A 19,902-nucleotide genomic window follows, 5' to 3' on the forward strand; every position below is an offset into this window, starting at 1 on the left:
CGACGTAGCGGTGCAGATATCCGCCAGAGCCGTGGGGGCCCCCCTAATCGTTACTCCATACACAAACTGAACCGATGTGCCACGATGATCTCCTGGCAGGCCACGCTTGCAGTCCTCCGCCATCCCCGCAGGCCGCCAGCCCTGGTGTAAGCAGCCCCCCAGGCCAAGCCGGCCTGGAGGCCATAGGTCTCTGCAGCTCTGCGGACCACCGTCTCTTGCGTGACCCTGCCACCCGCCCCTAATCACTAGGTAGGCCGCGCTAACAACCCCCCCATATCCCCCGCTAGATGAGACACCTCCTTGGCCGCAAGTATAGTTAAGCTGTCTGTGCCAGGGGAGGAGCTAGAGGAGACACCTGCTACAGACACCATGGAGCCGGATCATAGAGAACATAAATGTAAAGCACCCCTGTAACCTGGGTAGAAGGAGCAGTGGGGGCAGCTGCATATGAAAGAATCATTCTCTCCATCTTCCTCCTGCAGTCTTTAAATGCGTGCTTCTCCTCTCCCTCTTGCAGGCATTCAAAGACTGCAGGAGGAAGATGGAGAGAATGATTCTTCTATATGCAGCCACCCCCACTGTTCCTCCTATCCTGCTTATTTCTGCTGCCCCACCTGTGTTCTCCGCCCCACCAATCATCTTTGCCCCCTCATGCTCTCCACCTCCCCTTGGCTCTCTTTAAATGCGTGCTCCTCCTCTCCTTCTTGCAGGCATTCAAAGACTGCAGGAGGAAGATGGAGAGAATGATTCTTCTATATGCAGCCACCCCCACTGTTCCTCCTATGCTGCTTCCTTCTGCTGCCCCTCCTGTGCTCTCCGCCACACCCATCATCCTTGCCCCCTCATGCTCTCCACCTCCCCTTGGCTCTTGGCTCTCAGCCTCCCCCATGCTATTGCAGCGTCCCACTCAGGACATGTGGGATCTGCAAAAGTATTACTTCTTTGTCATTGCTATATTGCATGTCATTTTGCATTGTATACCTGTGGTATCCCTGTTCATAGGCTGGTCAGGTGTGCTTCATACTTCCCACCACAAGATGGGGATAGCACCACTCTGGGATATCTATCCCAGCTCAGGCTTATCTGTGGTCAGTTGTTCAGTACAGGAAGCAGTGTGCAGAGAGAAAGCAGAATGTGAAGGTGAGAGAAGGTCAGTCCAGAGAAGGGACACATTTAAACTGCTAAAATCAAAGGATAAAAGCCATCAAACGGCAGCAAAGACCTTTGAGTATAAAGGTGAAGGATTTATTAGCCTCCGGCAACCTCACCCATGTCACTGGATTCAAAAGGGACCAGACACAAGTAAGCATTATACTGAACCACAGCCTGAGTCCAGGCCTACTAAAGCCTATTAGCAGTGGATCAGCAGAACTCCTCTATTTACCCAGAGACTGTATTCTAACTGGATGTTTGTACTGCAACCAAAACCAGACACAGTAAAAGTTGTGAGTTGTATTCTACCACTGTCTACCTCATTCTTCAACATTGCTACTACAACTGGTTGTACCACCATTAACGGTACTGGCGTCACGACAAATATCATCAAAAGGGACCCAGCCGCCACAAGCACTCTAAACACCCCTGTCATCACGGGCACCTCAACCACCATCTCGGCTGGCGTTTCCCTATCGCAGAGCGTGCCCCGGAGGATTTCGTGCTGTCTTCCCTTTCACTGTGCGACTGGCCCAGGGAGGCTTTCTGCTAACCGTGAGTAAACCGATGAACTGTATTATTGCTGTCTCTCATCGGCCCACCGTGCACCTCACGTGTTCCCCTGCGGTTCTGGCTCGTCGCATAAAAAAAAATTGGCGTCACGAACAGGATTATTACCCCTGCGCCCTATCTAAAAGACTGTTGCATCAGAATAAGCCCCTTTGCTTTATTGAGAGACTGTTTACTTATTGCATGCTGTGTGGGGCCACAGAACTGTTTAAACTGTTTAAAAGTTGCATGGAAGCGTTATCCCAGTTATCAGCATAAAAATCGCAGCATCCAAAGTGAGAAAATTAGACATTTGTGTGTTAACAAAACTGCATGCAGTATTTGAATTGACTATTTCCATTCACTTAAAATGGCTGCCAGAGACCCAAAATCAACATCGCTGCAGCATTGCATTCAGCTGGCATTAAATTCTTAAAGGGCCATACACCCGCAAGACAGCGGTTGCCCATAGCAACACCGCACAAAAAGTGTCTAAAAACGCATTTGACTTACCTAACTAGAACTCGCCTGCTGTTACCATGTCTGTGCAAGGAGATGACGTGCAGCCCGACCTCAGAGGACCCCCTGCATCAGCCGCAGTCAGTCCCAATGCAATACCAACCGCTGCAGCACCAAGTTTAATGCCTTTAACCATGCCTTATTATTTTGGGGCCCCCTGGTTCCCACGATATTCTGGGGAAATTCATACTTTAAGGGACTTTAAAGAAAAAATTCTGGCTATGTTCAGATTGTACCCTGTATCCTCAGAGCAACAGATGGAGATTCTTCTTGCGCAATTGGAAGGAGCTGCGCTCAGAGAAGTGAAATCTTGGCCGAGCTTGGAGAGAAAGACCATGGAGCAGATTTTTGAACGTCTCTACACCACCTTTGAACCCAGAACCGTGTCAGAGGTCAAGATGAGGTTCTTCAGCAAGAGACAGCAATCTGGTGAGTCACTCAGAGACTTTGCATTATCTTTGCAGGAAGCCCTTAGAGCTGTTGTCCAAGTAGACCCCCGTGAGGGAGAAAATCAGGACAAAACCCTGAAAGAACAATTTATTGAAGGCGTCCATACAGACAATCTAAAGAGCCAACTAAGAATGTTAGCCGCCCAACATCCAAGCGCTACCTTCTTAGATTTTAAAGAACTAGCTATCAGCATACTGGGAAAAAGCCCACCAACAGAACCTGTTAGATCTGTTGAAGTGCCCGTATCACAGCTGGTTACCCCTGTAAAGTCTTTACCTATAGTCAGTCAGGCAACCCAAGCTCCAGTTCCTGACGCAGTTGCTGCCTTGACGGAGCAAGTCCGTTTTCTGACTAAAAGTCTGGAGAAAGTCCACCAAAAATTGGAACAATGGGAGAAACCATTAATGCTAGAGGATGAGAAACCTGTGTCCAGAAGACTCTTCCCCTCTAATTCTAGAGAGACTTATTCCAGAAATTCTGGCGGACGCCCCCCTGACCACACTAGTACCCCTAAGCGGCCTATCTGCACGTACTGTCACAAACCAGGCCATACAGAAGCAACCTGCTGGCAGTTAAACGGGAAACCCCCGAGGCCAAGGACCACCCCTCGGGAGGTAAACCAATAGGTCCAGAAGATCCCCACTGGATGCCAAGATACGTTGGATCCCGTCCTGAAGTGGCACTTCAAATAAATGGAGTCCCTTTTGTTGCCCTAGTTGACACCGGATCCCAAGTCACCACCATCCAACAAGCAGCCTTTGAAAAATACTGGGATCAAAATCAGCTTACCCAGCCTCCAGAATCCTGGCTGAGTCTCATAGCCAGTAACGGCAAACCCATACCAGTCCATGGTTATTGGGAACCTACCATTCAAGTAGGAGGAACTACACTACCTCGACAAGGCCTTATTGTGGTACAAGTCAGAGACAATAACCCTAACCCTCCAATAGTCCTAGGAATGAATGTCCTCAGGAACTGTTATGTTGAGATGCTAGAAGCCTTGCACCAGTTAGTGCCTACTGCCCCTCCTGATTCTAAGAAGGTGATCCAACAAACCATCCGTGTACTAAATGCGCAACAGAGATTCACCAACGAAAAAGGAGAAATTTGCTGTGCCCGCATCCGGGATAAGCAACCTGTGATCCTCAAACCCAACACCGAAACTCTCTTGTGGTGCCGAGCTGTAGTCGGAATCCAAGGTCAAGATTACCAAGCCCTGGTAGAGCCTGTTGTTTTGGAAGACTATCCTCTAGTTAGAGCTGCAAGGAGCCTAGTAACCGTCTCTGAAGGTAAAGTGCCTATACGACTCCTAAACTTGAGTGATAGCAGTGTAACACTAACAAAACACCGTCCTATTGCACAGCTCATCCAAGTCACTTTTCAAGATGTCATCAGTGTGGCTACAGCTACCACAGAGCAAATTCCCAAGAGACAGAACCCCCAGGACCAAAATGTAAACACATCCTGGTGGAAAGAACTTCATGTGGGAGATGCTTCCACACCAGCAAACCAAATGGAGGGAGTACTAAAAATTGTGAAGGAGCTTCACCTTGCCTTCAGTAAGCATTCCACAGACTATGGAGAAGTGGATATCATCAAGCACTCCATTCCTACAGGTTCACACCCACCGATCAAGGAAAGATATCGGCCTATACCACCAACTATGTACCAATCCGTAAAGCAAATGATCCAAGAGATGAAGGACTCCAATGTCATTAGAGACAGCCATAGTCCATGGGCTGCACCTCTAGTTCTTGTCCGTAAGAAGGATGGTAACATCAGATTCTGTGTGGATTACAGAAAAATTAACCAAATCACCCACAAGGATGCTTACCCTTTACCACGCATAGAGGAATCTTTGACAGCTTTAGGATCTTCAGCCTACTTCTCTACCCTTGATTTAACCAGTGGATACTGGCAAGTACCCATGGCACCTGAAGATCGTGAGAAGACTGCATTTACCACCCCGATGGGCCTATTTGAGTTCAACCGCATGCCTTTTGGACTTTGCAATGCGCCCGGAACCTTTCAAAGAATAATGGAGCATTTTTTAGGACACAAAAATTTTGAAACCGTCCTGTTGTACTTAGATGATGTCATCATCTACTCCAAATCTTATGAAGATCACTTGAAACATTTGGCCGAAGTTTTTCAAATCCTCATTAAACATGGACTCAAAGTCAAACCATCTAAGTGCTATCTACTGAAGACAGAAGTCAAATACTTAGGGCATATTGTAAGCTCTGAAGGTGTTAAACCGGATCCAGAGAAGATAGCCGCAGTCCGGAATTGGCCTACTCCTACTACAGTGAAAGAAGTGAGGAGCTTTCTCAGTTTCGCAGGATACTACAGACGCTTTATTCCTCACTTTGCCCAAATTGCGGGGCCAATATTAGAACTTCTGAGAGGACATCCTAAGAGGTACCAAAAGTCTCCAATACCAGTTGAATGGAACACAGAAAGAGAAATTGCCTTCCAGCTCCTAAAGAAGAAGTTAACAGAACCACCAATCCTAGGCTATCCAGATTACCAGCAACCATTTCATCTTTACACAGATGCTAGTAAGAAAGGTCTGGGAGCTGTCCTATCGCAGGTACAGGAAGGAAAAGAAAGAGTTATTTCCTACGCTAGTAGATCTCTTAAAGGTACTGAAAGAAACGACCAAAACTATAGTTCCTTCAAATTGGAATTCCTCGCACTCGTGTGGGCTGTTACAGAAAAATTTAAAGATTACCTTGCCGCAACACCATTTGTGGCCTTCACAGATAACAACCCGCTAGCACATCTGAATACCGCCAAGTTGGGAGCATTGGAACAAAGATGGGCCTCACGCCTAGCTAACTACGATTTCACCATAAAATACAGAACAGGAAAAGCAAATGAAAATGCGGATGCATTATCCCGTCTGCCTACCCAAGAAGACCCTACTACACAGGAAGATGTTTGGGAAGAGGTAGAAATGCCAGCTTTTTACAAAAATTTTGCCCAACAAGACATTATCACCATCAAAGGAAGAAAAGTCCTTAATCTTCAACAACAAGTGGATCCAAGATCCCAAGTGGACAAAGAAAGGTGGATCAAGCTGCAAAATTAAAGCAGAGTGTTGGGAGAACTGCAAGATTTCTTCACCAGCGGAAGAACACCTGAAAGAATTCGCAGAAGAAATGCTGATCCAGAATTGTCAAAACTTTGGAGACACAGAAAACATCTCTTCCTACAGAAGGGCCTACTATTAAAGAGGAGTTCCACCCAAATTTGGAACTTCCTCTTAACCCACTCCTCTCCCCCTTACATGCCACATTTGGCATGTAATTTTTTTGGGGGGGGAGTGGGGGCTTCAGCACGAGTGGGACTTCCTGTCCCACTTCCTCCTTCCTGTAGGCGACTAAGCTTAGTCGCCTTCAGGAAGTGGCTGCTGTTGGCGATCGCCTAGGACACGTCACAGGTCCTAGGCGATCTCCTGGCCAATTACACGGCGCGGCGCCGGGCCGCGCCGCTCGCGCATGCGCAGTGCCGCGCCGCTCGCGCTCGCGCATGCGCAGTGGGTGCCCGGCCGTGAAGCCGAAAGCTGTCACGGCCGGGTGCCCACACTGAAGATGAAGACGCCGGCCGGGGAGGGGGGGAGAGGAGCGGAGCCCCGGCCGGCGCGTCGCTGGAGCGCTGGAGCAGGTAAGTGCCTGTTTATTAAAAGCCAGCAGCTACACTTTTTGTTGCTGCTGACTTTTAATAAACACACAAATGGCTGGAACTCCCCTTTAAGAAGAACTTTAGACCCAATTACCTCGGATTGTCTATACCAAATCTTAATACCACGCCGAGATGCAAGAATCATTCTTGAGATGTATCATGATCAATCAGGACACTTTGGCGTGCAGAAGACAGAAGCCACCATCCGTAGAAGATTCTACTGGATTGGGATGAGAGGAGACATTGAAAAGTGGTGTCGAGAGTGTTCCACCTGTGCTGTTGGAAGAAATGAAAAACATGACCAAAAAGCACCCTTACATCCCATTGTAAGTCGAACACCGCTAGAAATAGTTGCAATTGACCATGTGAAGCTGGAACCAAGTCGCTCAGGTTACACATACGCCATGACCATCATTGATCATTATACCAAATTTGTTGTAGCCGTACCTGTCAAGGATCTGACCGCTAAAACAACTGCAGATGCCTTCTGGAAACATTTCCTACTGCCATATGGATGCCCAGAAAGAATCCTTACAGATCAGGGATCTGCCTTTGAGTCGCAACTCTTCAAAGAACTGTGTACACTTCACAATTGCCAGAAAATCAGGACCACAGCCTATCACCCCCAAGGCAATGGACTTTGCGAGAAAATGAACCAAACTTTAATTGAGATGTTAAGAGCAGTACCACCTGCTACCAGAAGTGATTGGCCTACTCTATTGCCTCAATTGATGTACACCTACAATAACACCATTCACTGTTCTACTGGGTATACACCTTACTATCTCATGTTTGGCCGACAAGGTAAACTACCTGCTGACCATACTTTGGGCGTACAAGTGCCTGATGCAATCAACCCTCTACCAAAGACTGATTGGGTGAGTGAGCACCAAAGACGTCTAATTGATGCACAAGAAATTGTTCAACATCGCATGGAACATGCTCATGAAAAGCAACAAAGAGATTATAACCAATCTGCCAAAGCAGAACCTCTCAAAATTGGTGACCATGTATGGTTAAAAAACAACCATCGCACCAGCAAGTTAGATAGCAAATGGGAGAGAGAACCTTACACCATTACAGCTATTCTCAATCCAGAGACTGATACTTATGAGATCACTAAAGAAAACAAATCGCGTGTAGTACATCGCAATCGCCTTAAGTTATGTCTCAAGGAAAGTACTCAAGAAGAAACTCTTCAAGAAGAAGCTGTCCAAGAGGAAACACAATCCATAGAACCAGAGCCTACAAAACCATCTGATTCAGAGAATCCACTACAGTCTTTTGGAAAAGCATTATTAGACTCTGATCCTTTACAATGGTTCCTTACACCATGGCTCAATATCTTAGTGCCTGCCAAGACCAATACAACCGCACTTCAACCAGAGGAGCTACCTCAAGAAATGTCTACTACCGCTCAAGAGACACCAAGTTCCCTTGAAACAAGGCCTGTAGAAACTCAGCCGCTAAGAAGATCTGACAGAACTACAAGAGGACGACCACCTGTCCGTTTGGAGGATTACCTGCACCAGCAGCCGAGAAGTCGACTACCGACTCTGTCATCTCATCGTTGAGTGCATCCTTACATCGTCTGAAGTTCCAGAGTGAGAAGAAGACTTACTTGGGATATTATGTTTATTTCCTTTAAAGGACTTTTCAAAAGGACTACATACCTACTGTTTTGCAACGTTCAAGCCTGCACCCGGAGATAGACTTTCACGTACCTGAGCCTCCGTGATATTCATCTGTTGACATTTTCCTGTGCCCAGGGAACGGACTCATACCCTGTGAGCCTCCTGAGATGTCATTTTTGTTTTGTTTTTCTTTTTCCATCTCATCGTGGACTATTCTGGTTTTGCCCTACATACCAGTCTTCAGAGGAAAAACTACACCCCTTTTTGTCACTTTTCGTTGTTGCCTGAGATATGTTTGCCTAACCCATTTTACTTGCAGATACAAGAAGTACAAGAATGGGGTTATATTGTTATTTCCTATGCATGCATGCTTTTCCCTTTCTCTTATATCTTACAGGAAGACACAACATCGAGTCAAAAGTGTGCCGAGGTCGACACACGTTTTACCATGGGGGTATGCAGCGTCCCACTCAGGACATGTGGGATCTGCAAAAGTATTACTTCTTTGTCATTGCTATATTGCATGTCATTTTGCATTGTATACCTGTGGTATCCCTGTTCATAGGCTGGTCAGGTGTGCTTCATACTTCCCACCACAAGATGGGGATAGCACCACTCTGGGATATCTATCCCAGCTCAGGCTTATCTGTGGTCAGTTGTTCAGTACAGGAAGCAGTGTGCAGAGAGAAAGCAGAATGTGAAGGTGAGAGAAGGTCAGTCCAGAGAAGGGACACATTTAAACTGCTAAAATCAAAGGATAAAAGCCATCAAACGGCAGCAAAGACCTTTGAGTATAAAGGTGAAGGATTTATTAGCCTCCGGCAACCTCACCCATGTCACTGGATTCAAAAGGGACCAGACACAAGTAAGCATTATACTGAACCACAGCCTGAGTCCAGGCCTACTAAAGCCTATTAGCAGTGGATCAGCAGAACTCCTCTATTTACCCAGAGACTGTATTCTAACTGGATGTTTGTACTGCAACCAAAAGCAGACACAGTAAAAGTTGTGAGTTGTATTCTACCACTGTCTACCTCATTCTTCAACATTGCTACTACAACTGGTTGTACCACCATTAACGGTACTGGCGTCACGACAAATATCATCAAAAGGGACCCAGCTGCCACAAGCACTCTAAACACCCCTGTCATCACGGGCACCTCAACCACCATCTCGGCTGGCGTTTCCCTATCGCAGAGCGTGCCCCGGAGGATTTCGTGCTGTCTTCCCTTTCACTGTGCAACCGGCCCAGGGAGGCTTTCTGCTAACCGTGAGTAAACCGATGAACTGTATTATTGCTGTCTCTCATCGGCCCACCGTGCACCTCACGTGTTCCCCTGCGGTTCTGGCTCGTCGCACTATCCACCATACTCTTTACCCCCGTGATCTCCACCTCCCCTCATACTCTCTGCATCCCCCTCCATGCTCTCCACTGCCCCATGAGCTCTCCACACCCCCCCCATGCTCTCTGCTGCCCGTGTGCTCTCCACATCCCCCCCATTGTTAGAATTAAAGCGGAGTTCCGGCCACAATTTAACTTTTTAAATATAATTACCCCTGTAATACACAAGCTTAATGTATTCTAGTAAAGTTAGTCTGTAAACTAAGGTCCGTTTTGTTAGGTTGTTACAGCATTTAGACACTTTATAAAATAGAAATTGACTGGGGCCATCTTAAGTGTGGGCATCATGAAGCCAGACTGTATGACTTCCTGGATTTCAGCCTTGCACATGCTCAGTGCTGCACAAGCAGTGTAATGGACAGCACAGGTGCTGAAACCTGATCTGAAACCTAAGTCACATGATTCTTCGAGACTGGGGAGTGCACAGACTCCTGGAAAGTTACACCCACTACATTCCCAGGAGTCTGTGCGGTGTAGGTTAGGAAGCTTAAGCACCTAGGTGCAGGAAGTGGGAAGATTAACTATTCTGCCTAGCAACAACACTTTGAAGGCATCTAAAAAAAAATTTTTTTTTCTTAAAGGACTAATGAATTTTTTTTAAAACTACTGATGTAATGTTATATTTATGGGTGGAACTCCACTTTAAGTTCACCTGCTGGTGGCACTATCCTGCTCTGGGCTGTTTGCTGCAGTTCCAGTGTCCACCAGCAGGTGTCTCCAGGACCCAGCAGGCTATTGTAATCAGGCTAATTAGTGTTCAGCTGCCTGGGGACTACTTAAGGCTTCTCCTCCCTTACCCCGGTGCATCACGATTTTGGTCCCTCATTTGCTGCTTATCCTGTCCAGTCTGCACCCATGTGCCTTGCTCCTGTCTCCCTATGTTCTGTTCCCAGCCGTGATCCCTCCTTCCTTGCAACCCTTGTTCCTAGCTTGGTCTGTATATATATATATATATATATATATATATATATATATATATATATATATATATATTTAGTTGTTCAGGTTCATCAGCTCTTGTTAGTGGGGTTGTTGTTTTTGTTTGGGGTAGTTCATGTTTACTGTGTGCTGTGTTTGCTGTGTTCATTGTTTGCTATTTCTCATTATAAATACATTTCATTTTAACATATATATCCTTTGTTTGGTCTCAGTTCTCTTGTGTAGTGTCATGGAAAAATTCCCTTGGGCTTTGTACGCAAATCCACACTGCGCCAAAATGTGCACTTCCAGCATCTAAATGCACGTGTAGCGCTCACCCCCGAAGGAGCCGCTGATTGATTTTGGGATCGGCAAATTAAGTTACCCTGACATGGCTCCAAGGGGTGCAGTGGTAGAACAGACAGTGAGTGAATGTCCAGACAGTGACTGAAAAGTTTTCAATGCTTTATTTCCAGGCCCAACACGGCCAACATCAACATGAGTTTGGAAAGACAAGGTTGATGAAAAGGATAGTAGGAGAGAACCTTGCAGTATCAGGCCTGGATATGGGATGGAGCAGTCAGTACTGCTCTGCATAACACCAACTTCTATAACACGTCGCCACTCAATTTAGAGTGGGTAAAGTGCCCCCGGACAGACCCCTATGATAGGCCTGGCAGCCGAAGCATCACTCTGAATTGTCTGGGAGGAACAGGTCTGTCTCACAGACCCTGCTACAGGCCAATTTAAATAAAGGGCTTAGGTGAATAAAGAGAATCTCCTCCCAGCAAGCTTCTTCCTAAACAGGCCCAGGGATGACAGCAATCATACCTGTCAGTGGTCCGGACACCCAATCCCAGACTGGGATTTCCTGGAACCCAGCGAAGCACTGGGGTCCCCTTTTTCCTCAGGATGAGGGTCAATGCAGTCTCGAGCTCTGGCCAGGTGGGCGCTAGGTGGCGCTTCCATTGCGGTCGGCGTAGAACATGTAAATCACTAGATACGCCTATTCACGAACGTACGCCCGGCCGACGCAGTACAGATACGCCATTTACGTAACGCTTTATCAGGCCTAAAGTTATTCCATCAAATAGTTGGTATAGTAATGTTAAAATATGGCCGCCGTTCCCGCTTCGAAATTCGAAAATTTTACGTCGTTTGCGTAAGTCGTCCGTGAATAGGGATTTACGTCATTTACGTCCACGTCGAAATCAATAGGCCCGTGCGGCGTACGTTGCCGCAATGCACACTGGGAAATGTAGGCGGACAGCGCATGCGCCGTTCCAAAAAAACGTCAATCACGTCAGGTCAAACAAAATTATCATAAAAAACGCTCCCTCAGCCTATTTTGAATTAGGCGCGCTTGCGCCCGCCGCATTTACGCTACGCCACCATAAGTTAGGAGGCAAGTACTTTGAGAATACAGTAAGTCACTGCAGGCGGGCCAGTCCTGGCAGGATCCGGGGGTCTCCCCATCCCGGTAGTACCAGGGCATCCGGTGCCCTTTTTAAAGTAGGGGTAGCTAGAAGTACTGGGGCGGTGAGCATAGCAACAGACACAAAGCTTGACTCACCGACTCCCCAGGTTAGGCGCGGGACATCCACGGATGGCTGTTGAGGCCCTCTCTGTGCGCTCCGATCGGAGCGTTTCTTCCTCCCCTGAATATCCTCAGAGGTACTGGACTCCTTAAAGCCCTGCGACTCCGGGGAATCATCACGACCAACATTAGTGGGGTCATCTGGCAATAGATCGAAGTCTGTTAAGCGCCATTACCCGGCTGACAGGGAACTGCAGGGTTTGGCCGTTGCAGAGCTCTTTGGCCAATCCAAAGATTTCTGGATGGGTAGGCCTCGACCGCAGCCACGGGAGGCTGGAGGGGTTCCTCTTCCAATAGAGGCACGCCACACGGAGACTGCTGTGGAAGTTGCAGTTGTCTCCGACATGGTCTCGCCCTGAGTGCTTGTCACGTCCGATGAGCTTGTCACGCTGGATAGGACACTTTCTAGGCCCGGGGTCTCCCCAAGGCTTACCTCTAAAAAGGAAGGCGGTGAGGCAGCCGACGGTAGGGTCAGAGTGGATGATACTGAATTCACTTTGGGGTCCCGGGCCTCTGGTTCCACGATTATCACCGATGGGGAAGGCTCTGACCATATTGCCTCCTCCTCCACGGTAAGGGTGGCGGTGATGAAATTCACCCGATACTCTTTCGGAGCCTGCGTGGGTGAAACGGCCACAAATAAGAAGGCCCGACATCTCTGGCATCAGGCAAAGGGCTGGATCTTCACAGATAGGTCCCCGCAACGGGGACAGGTCAGGCCCAACATCTCCGTTCCTCCAGCAGACAAGAGAACAAACTGTCCCTGGGTGTTTAGTCGGACACCCGTATCCGTCACGGGCACTCCGGGCGGTATAAATGTGCTAAAGGCCCCCGGTGAAGTGGTTGGGGGCCTCAATCTCTGGGCGGCAACGCCGGGCTGTTGGAAGGCAGACATTACCACACGGTTCTCCTTCTCCCTGGTAGATAGGCGGTACTCTGCTCCTCACTTGGCGCGAAACTCTCTCTACATTGCACGCATGGGAGGGTAGCTCCGCCCACTTGGAAAGAATCTGTCCGTACACGTTGCAGGCGAGTGCTAGGCCGCATGCGCGCCCAAGCTCAACAGTGTGAGGTTAACACCGGACACTTTTCGCTCTTTAATAAATAGCACCCACTTCTTCTTGTTGTCACTGGCAACAGCCGAATCCCGGACGAGCCCCCACATGTAGCGCTCACCCCCGAAGGAGCCGCTGATTGATTTTGGGATTGGCAAATTAAGTTACCAGGGTAGCGGGATTTAGGAATTTGGAGAAGGTTTTGGTTGGTTGACCGGAGCATGCGCTTGGTGACGTAGGGTTTTATTTTCTCGCTTAAGTATTGGGGAGCGTTCCCCTGTATACATTTGTGGGTGAGGCAGAGTGTCTTGAATGTCACCCTGTCCTGTACGGGCAGCCAGTGGAGGGACCTCAAGACCGGGGAGACTGATTCCCACGGCTTTTTACCAGTTACCAGTCTGGCTGCCGTGTTCTGAACGACTTGTAGACGTGACATCTGGTATTTCGGTAGTCCTAAATAGAGGGAATTTGCGTAGTCGAGTCGTGAGTTGATGATAGTTCCAACCACTACAGCTCTGTCCTCTTCCGGGATGAAGGGGATGAGTCTACGTAGCATGCGGAGCAGATGATGAGAACCGCTGACAACTGATCCTATTTGTGCATCCATCGTCATGTCTGAGTCAAAGATGACTCCGAGACTTTTGACTTTGTTGCTTGGCGCGATGGTTTGTCCGAGGATGGTGGGTGGTGTCCATGTGGTCCTAGAAATGGATTTCCTATTTGCGTGAAGGGTTTTGGATCCGTTGAGTTTGAGGGAGCTTTCAGTCATCCAATTGTCGATCAGTGTGAGGCATTTTCCAAGTTCATGAAATTGTTCTTTTTTGTTGGTGATTCGAAGGTAAAGCTGCGTGTCGTCAGCATAAGAGTGGTAGCGCAGGTCCTTTTTGCTGATGATTTTGAGGAGCGGGCGGATGTAGATGTTGAAGAGTACGGGTGAGAGGGGCGATCCTTGCGGGACTCCGCATGTAACGGTCCGTGTTTCTGATGTAAAACCTCCAAGTTTCACGGTCTGAGTGTGATTTCCTAGGAAAGATGCGAACCACGGTAGGGCCGCGTCAGAGACTCCTGCTACTTCTTTGAATCGTGTGAGCAATATGTTGTGGTCTACCGTGTCGAAGGCTGCGCTAAGGTCCAGCAGCACTAGGAGACAGGATTCTCCATCATCTGCTGCTTCGAGGGCGTCAGTACTGCTCTGCATAACACCAACTTCTATAACACGTCGCCACTCTATTTAGAGTGGGTAAAGTGCCCCCGGACAGACCCCTATGATAGGTCTGGCAGCCGAAGCGTCACTCTGAATTGTCTGGGAGGAACAGGTCTGTCTCACAGACCCGGCTCTAGGGCCCCTGCTACAGGCCAACTTCAATAAAGGACTTAAAGAGCATCTCCTCCCAGCAAACTTCTTCCTAAACAGGCCTCCGGATGACAGCAATCATACCTGTCAGTGGTCCGGACACCCAATCCCAGACTGGGATTTTCTCAATAGATTCTGGAACCCAGCGAAGCACTGGGGTCCCCTTTTTCCTCAGGATGAAGGTCAATGCAGTCTCGAGTTCTGGCCAGGCGGGCCGCGCTGGCGGGGTTCATGGATGCGCATACCCTGAAGGTGGGTACCACACCTGGAACGGGACCCCACAAAGTTTTTGGAACACATGACCCGTGTCCCAGATATAATCTCCCCCAGCAGGCCTTGCTAGGGAAAAACTCCTCTGATTGGCTGCTAGGAAAGCTTGCTCCGCCAGAACCCCTCTGGCGCCAACTGCTGGTCAGGGGTGGCACTGCATCCCCAGACCACGGTGTGAACCAGCGGATAATTCGACGACAGAGGTCCCGGAATTTGAACAAATCATGGGAACAACATAACTCTCCCATTCCCCACTAACTTTGGTGTAGTGCCCATGCTGAAAGCAGGGGGGCGCTACACACACAAAGCACAAAACAATTCCTTTGTGCTTAAAAGCATGTTTGTATCAAGCTCTTTGGTACAAGGAATATGAAGTACTTGCTTCAAGCCGGAATCTGAAGCGACTGGGCAGAGCACAGACACTCAGGTTCTTTTATTCATTGGAAACAAAAGAATGACAAAACAGGAAGTGATGGCTCCAACAGCCAACCGCTTCCCTTAATACAAAATGACATCACAGGAAATGACAAACAGTAAAGGGGAGGGCACTCACAGAAGGGAAGGGGGAGGAAGTGCACACGCCCCATCAAAATAAGCATGGAGCCTACTCAATACTGTTCAAAGTAAACAGTATCTAGTAAGATCATTCTACTTGTTCTTACAGGCTCGAGACAATCTGCGGAGACATTGTTACTGCTGTTGTTAATATACGGTACAAGTACACTGACAAGGCAGATATCAATGTCCTCTTGTAAAAAGAGATATGTATCCCTAAGGGGATAATGAAGTCCGCAAGAGAGATATAATAGGTTTCTCTCATCATGGGGACTTTGCTTCTCTAATGTATATAGTCATTGGAAATCAAGCAATCCAGCGCATTGCGCTTGATATCTACAAACCAACAAACGCCCACACACACAGAGAACACGTTTCAATCCCATAAGAAGGTTTTCATACTGACCATTTTTACCGCTGGTCTCGATTCAACCCAAGTGCGCTCTGCTAGAGCGCTCCTCGATTAAACATCAGACACAGGGAGACAGATGACAATCTTTAAAGTAAAACACACATCCTAGAATAAAATGTCCACATAAATTTGATATAATAAAATTTCCACAACAGTCCTTCCTTTTTGTCATATGCTCCCACGTGTCCCTTGATGCACTGTGATCTTCTTCTTACACCTGGAAATTAATCAGTCCTTGCAGTCCATATAAGTCCATAAAAAAGAAAAACACGGCTTGACATGTAGACTCTGTTCTTCAGGAGCATGACTTAGGAGGACATGACATGGTCAGCTGTAGTAATCGCCGATTGGTCTGGGATCCTCTGCATCTGATACGTGGGTTGGGCTTCAGGGCGTCTCATCTCATCGAGGAGGATGTGGTCATCTGCTCGGGCTCTGGTCACGCGTCCAATCAGGCAACAGGAGCACCTCATCACGACATATAGAAGGAATAGAAACAAACATGACATGAGTATATATACTCCTACTTCCTTCAACCACGACCCAATGGAAAATAAAAAATCCCCAAAGTTTCCCAGACCCTTAAAAGGATTCCCAACCTTCACTAGCTATAGCTCTGGCTTCAACAGTTACATGAACATCCCATCCACAATGGATGAGAATTGTTTAATCATATCATAAGCTCATGCCCCCCCCACCGTGTACATGCAGGAAACCATGCCCAGACCTTGTCGGGGTTGGTGAACAATTACCTTCTAGCTGTCCCTGCCATTCTTAATTTCTCTGATGCCATCAGATCCTCGCGATTGGCCACGGCATAAGATGCCGGGATGAGTTTCACCATCATGCATGAACCTCTTACATTAGGGGAATTACCTTATAAGCTGTAGAGCCGCATAAGCGCCAAACTACAGTTCAAACACACTTGTGGGCTACCTAGTTGTCCCGATACCCAACCTGGCAAGAGGCAGAGCTATTAAAACTATAACCAATTTAACCCTCTAAAAATGCATTGTTAAATTCCATTGACAAGTGTCTGTTTGGAGTCTTCACTAGTTTGTCAAGACTCCTCATACCAATATTAACATCATAAATAGCATGTACCGCTGTCATTGCTGGGGACTAAAACTCAGTGGAGATTCAGAGTAGACCCAGCAATCGGTCCTGTTAGCTTTCTTAGATAAATAATAAATATATTGCGCTAATCCTAAAGTGAAATGTGCTTAGGCAGCCAACACAACAAAGGAAAATTTGTGAAATTAAATAAAACATACAGTGTAGAGGACCCACTGTTAAAGTAGATCTGATACAACCAGAAACCCTAAAGTGTTAGTATATCCACTTCATTGTGGATAAGATATAACTAAGATTGGGTGACCTGTGTATATTATAAGTGGACAAAAATATCCATAATCTGTAGGCAGTGACGCCCTACAAGTGCCAAAGAAATTAAACCAATAACTTCTAAGAAATAGTGCAACCATATAGATAAAATAGGCCAATAGGCAGTGTGATTGTCAAAGTCTACACCACACATGTGAACATGTGATTTAAGTATCCCAACAGGAGACAGCTGGCACAGTCCCCATGCGATGAAACAAACGTATTAACCCACAGGTGGATATACCTAGTAACAGCAGTATATAAACCACCAATGCACAGGCCCTGTGCCCAGGAGTCCGTGTATTGCTAATTCAGATTGAACAAAATGACAAAGTGAAAAAATATAAATGGTTACAAATGGCAATAATGGGCCTCATATGTTTATGAGGAATGCAATCAGCACCTGCAACTAAAAATTTCTATCTGGTACAAGTCCCAAGGAAAAAAAGTATATCATAAGTCAGGGCTCGACAAATCCCGGTCGCCAGTCGCCATTTTTTTTGTGAGCTGGAGGCATCTGGTGATGAGCCGTTGGTATTACAAGTTATTACCACCAGATGTGAGCTGGCGCCATCTGGTGGTGGCCGTTGGTATTACAAGTTAAGCATTACAAGTTAAACAGCAATTCTAATGTCATTTTTCATTATTTTCACTGCCATCTTCTTCCCTCTAATTATAACCCCCAAACATTATATATATTTTTTATCCTAACACCCTAGAGAATAAAATGGTGATCGTTGCAATACTTTCTGTCACGCCGTATTTGCGCAGCGGTCTTACAAGCGCACTTTTTTGGGAAAAAATAAGACATATAGTTACATAGTTAGTCAGGTTGAAAAAAGACACAAGTCCATCCAGTTCAACCACAAAAAAATAAACAAACAAAATAAAAAACACAATACAATCCCATACACCCAACTCCATACCCACAGTTGATCCAGAGGAAGGCAAAAAACCCCAGCAGAGCATGATCCAATTTGCTACAGCAGGGGAAAAAATTCCTTCCTGATCCCCCGAGAGGCAATCGGATTTACCCTGGATCAACTTTACCTACAAATCTTAGTACTCAGTTATTTTATGTACATTTAGGAAAGAATCCAGGCCTTTCTTAAAGCAATCTACTGAGCTGGCCAGAACCACCTCTGGAGGGAGTCTGTTCCACATTTTCACAGCTCTTACTGTGAAAAAACCTTTCCGTATTTGGAGGTGAAATCTCTTTTCCTCTAGACGTAAAGAGTGCCCCCTTGTCCTCAGTGTTGACCGTAAAGTGAATAACTCAACACCAAGTTCACTGTATGGACCTCTTATATATTTGTACATGTTGATCATATCCCCCCTAATTCTCCTCTTCTCAAGAGTGAATAGATTTAGTTCTTCTAATCTTTCCTCATAGCTGAGCTCCTCCATGCCTCTTATTAGTTTGGTTGCTCTTCTCTGCACTTTCTCCAGTTCTCCGATATCCTTTTTGAGAACTGGTGCCCAAAACTGAACTGCATATTCCAGATGAGGTCTTACTAATGATTTGTACAGGGGCAAAATTATATCTCTGTCTCTGGAGTCCATACCTCTCTTAATACAAGAAAGGATTTTGCTCGCTTTGGAAACCGCAGCTTGGCATTGCATGCCATTATTGAGCTTATGATCAACTAAAACCCCCAGATCCTTCTCCACTACAGATCCCCCCAGTTGTACTCCCCCTAGTATGTATGATGCATGCATATTCTTAGCCCCCCAAGTGCATAACTTTACATTTATCAACATTAAACCTCATCTGCCACTCAGTCGCCCAATTAGACAGAGCATTGAGGTCGGCTTGTAAATTGGAGACATCCTGCAAGGACGTTATTCCACTGCATAGCTTGGTGTCATCTGCAAAGACAGAAATGTTACTTTTGATCCCAGACCCAATATCATTTATAAATATATTGAAAAGTAAGGGTCCCAGCACTGAACCTTGGGGTACACCACTGATAACATTGGACCATTCAGAGTAAGAATCATTAACCACGACTCTCTGAATTCTGTCTTTCAGCCAATTTTCTATCCATTTACAAACTGATATATCCTGTAGACCTTACCTTACACATGAGCCGTGTGTGCGGAACTGTATCGAACGCTTTTGCAAAATCCAAATATATCACGTCCACAGCCACGCCTCTGTCCAGGGTTTTACTTACCTCTTCATAAAAGGAAATCAGGTTTGTCTGCCAACTTCTGTCTTTCGTGAATCCATGTTGTCTGCTGCTTAAATAGTTTTTTTCCTGCAAGAACTCATCCATGTGGTCTTTTATTAAACGTTCCAGTATCTTCCCAACTATAGAAGTTAGACTAACAGGTCTATAGTTACTTGGTAAAGACTTTGTTCCCTTTTTAAATATAGGCACCACATTGGCTCTACGCCAATCCAGTGGTACTATTCCTGTCATTAATGAGTCCCTAAATATTAGATACAGTGGCTTTGAAATGACAGAGCTCAACTCACCTAGGATCCGTGGGTGGATGCCATCTGGTCCAGGTGCTTTATCCACCTTTATTCTGTCTAAATATTTCTGGACCATATCACTTTTGAGCCATTGTGGATTTGGGGCTGTGTCACTCCCACCCCCATTTTGGACATGAGCTCCCCCATGCTCCATTGTATACACAGAGCTGAAGAAAGCATTTAATAAATTTGCCTTCTCTTTGTCCCCAGTCACCCACTCTAGATTATTTTGTAAGGGGCCTACATGCTCAGACTTCACCTTTTTACTATTAATATATTTAAAGAATTTTTTGGGGTTTGTCCTACTATCTTTTGCAATCTGTCGTTCATTTTGAATTTTTGCATCCTTGATTTCCTTTTTACATATCCTGTTATATTCTTTGTAACATTTAAACAACACTAGTGTTCCTCCATTTTTATATTTTTTAAAAGCTACTTTCTTATTGTTTATAGCTTTTTTAACTTTGCCCGTGAGCCACATAG

Source organism: Rana temporaria, chromosome 4, assembly GCF_905171775.1.
Source record: "Rana temporaria chromosome 4, aRanTem1.1, whole genome shotgun sequence".
Classification (NCBI taxonomy): domain Eukaryota; kingdom Metazoa; phylum Chordata; class Amphibia; order Anura; family Ranidae; genus Rana; species Rana temporaria.